The 9,673-nt window shown below is 31.6% G+C and overlaps 2 long non-coding RNA genes across 3 annotated transcripts; one reads left to right on the top strand and one right to left on the bottom strand.

Moving 5' to 3' along the window:
• Positions 1-1,147: 1,147 nt before the first annotated feature.
• Positions 1,148-9,068, top strand: LOC127731144 (uncharacterized). The gene is made up of 3 exons (XR_007995511.1): positions 1,148-1,302; positions 7,085-7,183; positions 8,433-9,068. It is a non-coding gene; the product is annotated as an uncharacterized LOC127731144 (long non-coding RNA).
• LOC127731146 (uncharacterized) lies at positions 3,093-4,348 on the bottom strand. Of its 2 annotated transcripts, none has more exons than XR_007995515.1 (4): positions 4,109-4,348; positions 3,888-3,967; positions 3,512-3,591; positions 3,093-3,255 (listed from the first exon to the last, which is right to left on the bottom strand). It is a non-coding gene; the product is annotated as an uncharacterized LOC127731146 (long non-coding RNA). The 2 variants fall into 2 exon arrangements; XR_007995514.1 differs by having other exon boundaries at positions 3,512-3,551; positions 4,109-4,344.
• Positions 9,069-9,673: the final 605 nt, after the last annotated feature.

Below are 9,673 nucleotides of genomic sequence, written 5' to 3'. Positions count from 1 at the left end.
AGGTAAACACATTTTATGTATTTAGATGACGGGTTTGGTACCTATTCTGATTTGAACGCCTGTACATATATTGCTGCACAAGTTAAACAAGACCTTATTGACAGTGGTTTTTTGTGTTAAACCAATATTTATAGCGATGCTATTGGCATGTGTATTGCATTCTTTGATAGATTTTATGAGGGATAAGCGCATTAAATGGTTTACGGATAACCAAAACGTTGTTTCCATAGTCCATAAGGGCAGTTTGAAATCTTATTGGCAAGATATTGCATATGACATTTTAGTGACTTGTTTGAAGCACAACGAGTCACTAGAGGTTGAACGGATAGCAGGGCTGAGAATGAAATTGCAGACCATATAAGTCGTATCATAGACACTGATGACTGGGGTCTTGCAGTACATGTTTTTGAATATCTGGATTCCCTTTGGGGTCCTCATGAAATTGACTGGTTTGCTAGTGATCATAACCATCGATTACCTGTATTTTGTTCCAGGTATTGGAATGTACATTCAATGGGTATTGATGCGTTCATTGTTAATTGGCAAGGTATAAATGGGTGGTTTGTTCCCCCAATTTGCCTATTTTTGAAAGTGCCTATGTACATGCAGCAGTGTAAAGCATACGGTACTGTTATTTTACCTTTGTGGAGATCGGCGAATTACTGGCCGTTTTTGTGTACCTGGTAGAGGGAATACATCGGTTTTTGGTAATATTGATTTACCATTTAGGATGTTTGCTCTTAGAATGGATTTTAGGGAGACATTTGATTAACAATTAATAATCATTTGGTGGTAGTTTTTCTTGAATTGGTTGACGTTTGTATTGCAGATATTATATTGTAATTTTATTGGTTTATCATGTTTATTATGTATTGCATTGATGAAATATTCTAAACTTGGAAAGGGATCACATATTTATTTAAAATTATGTTATTAAGTATGTTTTTCCAGGTGTTCAGAAACAATATTGCAGAGTTACCAAATTATCTTGACAGTTATTTAGCCGTTATTCCTGATTTGTTAGCAAAAAGTAAATCGGACAACACAGTGAAGAAATATTATTATGTTTTTTGAGGTATAATAGTTGGGGTTCTTACGATCTAAAAACCACGATATGGACCACGCTCTGATTGGCTTATTTATTTTTCATTTTTGTTATCTATCATACGATTGGTTCTCAATGTAACTCGGATTTATTCTACGAAAAAAAGAGTTTCCGAAGTGTACTTTCTGTTTCGATTTCACGTTATATTTATACTGCTGTTAATTGACGGGCAAGAAGTCCTAAAGATGCGGAAAAGGGTAAACACTAAAACAAAAATTGCATGTTTACGACCAAATAACAAACATACCTTTGTTTTAAACATTAAGGCCAAAATATCAGGATTTGGTCCAACCTGGGATTTATAAACTTAAAAGTTCTCAGTATAAGTCTATAAGTATAACTAATGAGTGGTGTGATCATGTTGATAGTAAGAGATACTCATATTCATTATTATATGTTTACACAGTTGTGCCCTATGATTTTTTTTATTATTGCCCTTAGTATAGGGGGTCTCATTTTTTTGGGGGGGGGGGGGGGGTTCTGATCCTGGATCCCACTTATTGTTTAGTGAGAATCCCGTATCCCTCTTCTCATTGCCATAATAGCGCATGTTATTTCCTGTGTCCTGCCGGACTTCGTTTCCTGTTTTTACGCTTAATTATTCGACCATCACGTGTCATGCTTAAAAAAAATCAGCCAATACCCGGTCACGCTTAGACCCTAATTAGACCCACTTAATTAGTATTCATAACCATATGATTAAACAGTAAGGCTTTGATGATCGTCTGATTATTGCCCATTATAATCATGATCATATGATTAAACAGTTCGGCTGTGATCATTGTCTGATTATTGCCCTTGATAATCTTGATCATTTGATTAAACAGTTCGGCCGTGATGATCGTCTGATAATTGCCCTTGATAATCAGTATCATATGATTAAACAGTTAGGCCATGATGATTGTTTGATTATTGCCCTTAGTATTCATAACCATATGAATAAACAGTTAGGCTGTGATGATCGTCTGATTATTTCCCTTGATAATCATGATCATATGACTAAACAGTTAGGCCTTGATGATCGTCTGATTATTGCCCTTGATAATCATGATTAAACAGTTAGGCCATGATGATTGTTTGATTATTGCCATCAAAATTCATGATTATCTGATTACACAGTTTGACCGTGATGATCATTTGATTATTTCCCTTACTTTTCATGATTATCTGATTACATATTTTTGATTATTGCCCTTAGTATTTATAATTATCTAATGTAAGGTTTGATTGTTGCCCTTGATATTCATGATAGATTAGATAATGTTATATCACACTTTGATCATGTTAATCATTTGATTATTCCCCTTATTGTACATGATCCAGGATTTTGAAAAAGGGGTAGATGCCCTATGGTAAACCAACATTTAGAGCAATACGTTTATAAAGTCTATACATTTATCATATATGAAGCTCCCTGCTCCCTCAAAATCTGCCTTTGATGATAATGTGATTACAGGGTTTAATCATCACTTCAAATTGATTGGTTAATTATTGTCTTTTATAACCTTGTTTAATCATGCCAATAGTTTTGATTTCTGCCCTAAAAATTCATGATCATGTTATTAAATAGGTTGATCATTAAATAGTTAAATAGTTTGATCACTGCAATGTAATTGCAATACTTATATCAAACCTGTACCTAAGAACCATATCAACAAAACAATACATACATGTCATATAGACTGTACGTAAGAACCATATAGACAAAACTTATAACATAAACCTAAGAATCATAAACAATACATATACCCTCAATATAAGAACCATAGAAAAATATATAAAGCCTATATCTAAGAACCATAGAAAATACATATATAGTGTCGACTATACTTAAACACCATAGACAACATAATAAGCTTATATCTAAGAATTATAGACAATATATACAGCCTATTTCTAACAACAATATACTAAACATATAGACTGAAACTAAGAACCATAGACAAAACATATCATGCATATATCCTTTATATACGAACAATAGATAATACATATAAACTAAACCTAAGAACCATAGACTATACATATATACTCTACCTAAGAACCACAGACAATACATATAGACTCTACCTAAGAACCATAGACAATACATAATACATATAGACTGAACCTAAGAACCATAGACAATACATAATACATATAGACTGAACCTAAGAACCATAGACAAAACATATCATGCATATATCCTTTATCTAAGAACCATAGACAATACATATAGACTGAACCTAAGAACCATAGACAATACATAATACATATAGACTGAAACTAAGAACCATAGACAAAACATATCATGCATATATCCTTTATATAAGAACAATAGATAATACGTATAAACTAAACCTAAGAACCATAGACTATACATATATACTCTACCTAAGAACCACAGACAATACATATAGACTGTACCTAAGAACCATAGACAATACATAATACATATAGACTGAACCTAAGAACCATAGACAATACATAATAAATATAGACTGAACCTAAGAACCATAGACAATACATAATACATACAGACTGAACCTAAGAACCATAGACAAAACATATCATGCATATATCCTTTATCTAAGAACCATAGACAATACATATAGACTGAACCTAAGAACCATAGACAATACATAATACATATAGACTGAAACTAAGAACAATAGACAAAACATATCATGCATATATCCTTTATATAAGAACAATAGATAATACGTATAAACTAAACCTAAGAACCATAGACTATACATATATACTCTACCTAAGAACCACAGACAATACATATAGACTGTACCTAAGAACCATAGACAATACATAATACATATAGACTGAACCTAAGAACCATAGACAATACATAATACATATAGACTGAACCTAAAAACCATAGACAAAACATATCATGCATATATCCTTTATCTAAGAACCATAGACAATACATATAAACTAAACCTAAGAACCCTAAACTATACATATAGACTCTACCTAAGAACCACAGACAATACATATAGACTGAACCTAAGAACCATAGACAATACATAGTACATATAGACTGAACCTAAGAACCATAGACAAACATAATACATATATCCTTTATCTAGACTCAAAGACAATACATTATACATATATCCTTTATCTAGACCCAAAGACAATACATATAGACCAGTCAGGCATATAACTCTACAGGGTTATTCCAGAAAATATCTTACATGTGTTATTACAGATACTTTCATGAGTTGTCTACTCTTTAATCCTTTAATTGTCTAAATCTGTGAGAACATATGTTTGTGATAAGTAAAAGAAACCATAAACATTTTAATATTTAGTGGGCTCTAGGGAACTCTTGAAACTTTGTGGAAAAACTAAATGCATAGCCTTGAAAAGTGATTTTTGAATTTTCATAAACCATATAAAATCAATGTGATGAGGCTTTTAAGGGATACACTTAGCTGTAATAACAAGGCTTAGATATTAAAAGCATGTGACTTATTATATGAGACACTTGGGAATTACTGGGAAGCTTACAGAGAACCTCATTACATGCTCTGATCCTTATTTCTTACAATAAACTAAAAAGACATTGTAATTAAGCCTGATGTATGTCTGAGCAAATGCTTTGGAGTGATGTAGAGAAGCTGTAATAACACCCTTTTAAATAGTTATTACAGGCATTACAGGCATATTTTTTCTGTACAAGTTACATAGATGTACTATGCATGTTTGGCAAACTATGAACTGTTATATCTTTCTATAGTTGTGTATACATAGGACAAGAGTAATATCGATAGAACTTGTAAACATTTTAACAAAACTAATTATGTATATTGTCCCTTTGAAACATGTAACAAACATATGTTATCACAGTTCTTTGATTTTTTAGTCCACAATAACAAATATATGTTATTTTTCTCTAATAATCCTATAGAGTTATATCCTTGACTGAAGATGGAACCTAAGAACCATAGACAATACATATAGACTCTACCTAAGAACCACAGACAATACATATGGACTGAACCTAAGAACTATAGACAACACATAATATATGTATATAGACTGTACCTAATAACCATAGACAATACATGTAGCCTATATCTAAGAACCATAGAATATACATACAGACTGAACCTAAGAACCATAGACAATACATGAAGCCTATATCTAAGAACCATTTAGTTCCGTGTTGAAGGCCGTACTTTGACCTATAATGGTTTACTTTTATAAATTGTTACTTGGATGGAGAGTTGTCTCATTGGAACACATCTTCCTATATCTATATACCTAAGAACAATAGACAATACACGTAGACTAAACCTAAGAACCATAGACAATACAAATAGACTGTACCTAAGAACCATCAACAAAACATATAGACTGAACCTAAGAACCATGGACAATGCATATAGACTATACCTAAGAACCATAGACAATACATATAGCCTATATCTAAGAACTATAGACAATCCATACAGACTGTACCTAAGCACCATAGACAATACATATAAATTGAACATAAGAACCATAGACAATGCATATAGACTGAACCTAAGAACCATAGACAATGCATATAGACCGAACGTAAGAACCATAGACAATGCATATGGACCATATCTGAGAATCTTAGACAATGCAAATAGACTCTACCTAAGAACCATAGACAATACATATAGCCTATAACTTGGAACCATAGACAATGCATATAGCCTATAACTTAGAACCATAAACAATACATATAGACTTTACCTTAAAACCATAGGCAATACACATAGCCTATATCTAAGAACCATAGACAATGCATATAGATTGAACCTAAGAACCATAGACAATGCATATAGACCAAACTTAAGAACCATAGACAATGCATATAGACTGAACCTAAGAACCATAGACAATGCATATAGACCAAACATAAGAACCATAGACAATGCAAATAGACTGAACCTAAGAACCATAGACAATGCATATAGACTGAACCTAAGAACCATAGACAATGCATATAGACCGAACATAAGAACCATAGACAATGCATATGGACCATATCTGAGAAACTTGGACAATGCACATAGACTCTACCTAAGAACCATAGACAATGCATATGGACCATATCTGAGAACCTTAGACAATGCACATAGACTCTACCTAAGAACCATAGGCAATACATATAGCCTATAACTTGGAACCATAGACAATGCATATAGCCTATAACTTAGAACCATAAACAATACATATAGACTATACCTTAAAACCATAGGCAATGCACATAGCCTATATCTAAGAACCATAGACAATGCATATAGACTGAACCTAAGAACTGTACACAATGCATATAGACCGAAGGTAAGAACCATAGACAATGCATATGGACCATATCTGAGAACCTTAGACAATGCACATAGACTCTACCTAAGAACCATAGACAGTACATATAGCCTATAACTTGGAACCAAAGACAATGCAATATAGCCTATAACTTAGAACCATAAACAATACATATAGACTATACCTTAAAACCATAGGCAATACACATAGCCTTTATCTAAGAACCATAGGCAATACACATAGCATATATCTAAGAACCATAGACAATACATATAGCCTATATCTAAAAACCATAGACAATACATATAGCCTATATCTAAGAACCATAGACAATACATATAAATTGAACATAAGAACCATAGACAATGCATATAGCCTGTATCTTAGAACCATAGACAATGCATATAGACTGAACCTAAGAACCATATCTAAGAACCATAGACAATACATATGGACCATTTCTAAGAACCATAGACAATACACATGGACCATTTCTAAGAACCATAGACAATACATATAGTCTGAACCTAAGAACCATAGACAATACATAAAGCCTGTATCTTAGAACCATAGACAATATATAAATCCAAATGTAACAACCATAGACAATACATTTAGCTTATACATTACCTTTAATAAATGATATATTGAATTCAATTATTTTTCTGTCTACAGAGTTCCAGGAGACTTGGTGCATTCATTCTTAGTTAACAAATCACATTGTAAAGGTTTTGGACACACTCTGTAATGTCACACCAGATGTATTAGATACTGGTATGTATATAGAAAATATCAATATTGTTTTATTTTTAGATTTGGTAAGTGCCCCATGCATTAATTTTGAACCCCATCATTTAAAATTAAAAATTCCCTTTTTTTTCTCTATGAATTAATCCATAGGTTTTTTGACTGGAAACATAGGTATAAAAATAAAAAGATGTGGTATGATTGCCACCAGAGACTATTTGACATAAAGGTAAGGAACTTAAGGTCATTGTACAGCCTTCAACAATGAGCAAACCCATTAAAGAACAAATAAAAATGTTCAGCTGATAAATGGCCTAACTCATCAGATCAATACGAACATGACAATTAAACCACAAAAACAACTGGAGCCAATTTATCAGCAAAAAAGATTTTTCTGATCATGTTTGTTGTGACAAATGAAATATTTAGCTTGAAAATTAAGTCTGCAAGGCCCTGCTATTTATGTTTCCTAGGCTTATAATATTGGTTGAAATCCTGACCATTTGTCCACTTTTACAACAACCTCCATTTTACATAATTGAAGTGTCTTGAGCAATTTTCTGTATTAAAAGATAAACAAAAAGTGTCCTGTTTAAATACTTTCTTACACATGTAATCATCAATTTGAAACACTTTCAGCTTGTTGCAATGGTCAGAAAAGACATTTCTTAATCTACTCTTTTATATATTTCTAACACAAGAAAATATATACATTATAAAATATGTGGCAAGGAAACCCTTGGTTATTTATACAAGACTGTTATTCTATGCAAGAGTGTAATATTGATCTTCTTGCAAATCTAATGGAACTTTTACATTGGGTCATCTTCTTTTGGTCAAGGTATTTAAACATTTATCTGTTCTATTATCAATTGAATAATTACAATGGTTATAAGTCTCTATATATTCACTTGGACCTTTAAATATCTTCTAAGAGAAATCTATCACTCAATGATTAATTTACATGAATAACAAAGATGAAAAGACATGTATCAACTCATAAAACCTCTTGCTTGCCAATTCTATGAATTCTGCAAGATCATGCATGAAAAAAAAAGATATTTTCGTCAGAAACTATTTGACAGAATGTGGTCAACTGCTATACAGTAATGAGTTGTAGAGAGTTTGCTCTTTTCAGGTCTTTCATGCACCAAATTCTATACTTTCTTCTCAAAATGCAATGTGTTCTGTCTGACTTCTTTGAAAATTTATAGTTTAAGTTCTAAAAGAATTAATGAGAGCTTACACATTCTAACATAAGAATTTTATATTTCAGGTTGTTCAACATCTACTATGTCAAAGTTCACATAAAACCTCAAGGAGTTAGCACACAGATGGTTGAGCAGAATAACTGAACAAAACAACAAAAAAAGATTTTAACATTCTGTAATACATGAACCATTGAAATTTTTCATAGGCACTGCACATAAATGTATATGAAAATTATAAACTATTGATGTCTTTAATTATAGGAACTATTTACAAGTTGTCTAGTATATAATAATGACATGAAAAAAATACCTATTTTAAAAATATTTTTGTAATATTTAAATTATCCATGAATATTTTCTTGAAGCTTTTTTTAAAACTTCATTGGATAAAAGAGATGGTAGGTGGAAATTCTGCTTAGATAATATGAAAACTAACTAAACAAATCGTATACATGTATACTACTTTTGGAATATGATACATACATCTTTATCGAAGCATAATTGAGTATAACAATAAAATCAATACCATCGATTGTTTGTAAATATTTATGCTTATATTTCAATAATGAGTAAAAATCATTATCATTAATTGAAACAACTTGCTCAGAAATGCTTACCAATAACTAGAACCAAGGTGTGAAGGACATAATATCCATTACATTTTGTAAATTATCAGAATATATGTGACATTAGCAAAAGGACTATTTTAGTTTTTGATTATATAAGCTTAATACTTAATGAGGCCATCACTTGTTATATTAAAAACATATTTTGACGTAAAGGCATATTTACAAACACATTAGTTTTAGATAATACAGGTAATAACAGAAACACAGGTATTAACACATTTGTGTTACAATTCTGTTGTTTACAGAGTATACACATATTTATAAACAACTAATAAATATAGATTCTACCACTGCATCGAGTGTGATACGATATTAATCCACTTGAGACAGTTAAATTTTAAAATTTAAAACGAGAGGCTCGCCGAGCGTTTTAAATATATAAAATTTAACTGTCGAGAGTGGATAAATATCGTATTACACGAGATTTGGTGGTGGAATCTGTTTCTCTAATGATTTTCTAACTATATGCAGGCAAACTTTTTTCCTTCTTTTCGAATGATCTGCAAAAAGATGTGTTCTTTCTATCTGACGTCATCAGGCATGGTCGCCTTTTTTCATGCCGTCACAATAGGAAATTCAGAGGAAAGCATGAAAATTCGACATCATAATCGGATTTTAACCAATGAAGAACTGAGATCAAATGAACCACACGTTGATTAAGTTTTTTTACACAATGG

This window comes from Mytilus californianus, unplaced genomic scaffold (genome assembly GCF_021869535.1).
Source record: "Mytilus californianus isolate M0D057914Y unplaced genomic scaffold, xbMytCali1.0.p SCAF_2, whole genome shotgun sequence".
Lineage (NCBI taxonomy): Eukaryota > Metazoa > Mollusca > Bivalvia > Mytilida > Mytilidae > Mytilus > Mytilus californianus.
The sequence above is the reverse complement of the archived record's forward strand: the minus strand, read 5'-3'. Positions and strand labels throughout refer to the sequence as shown.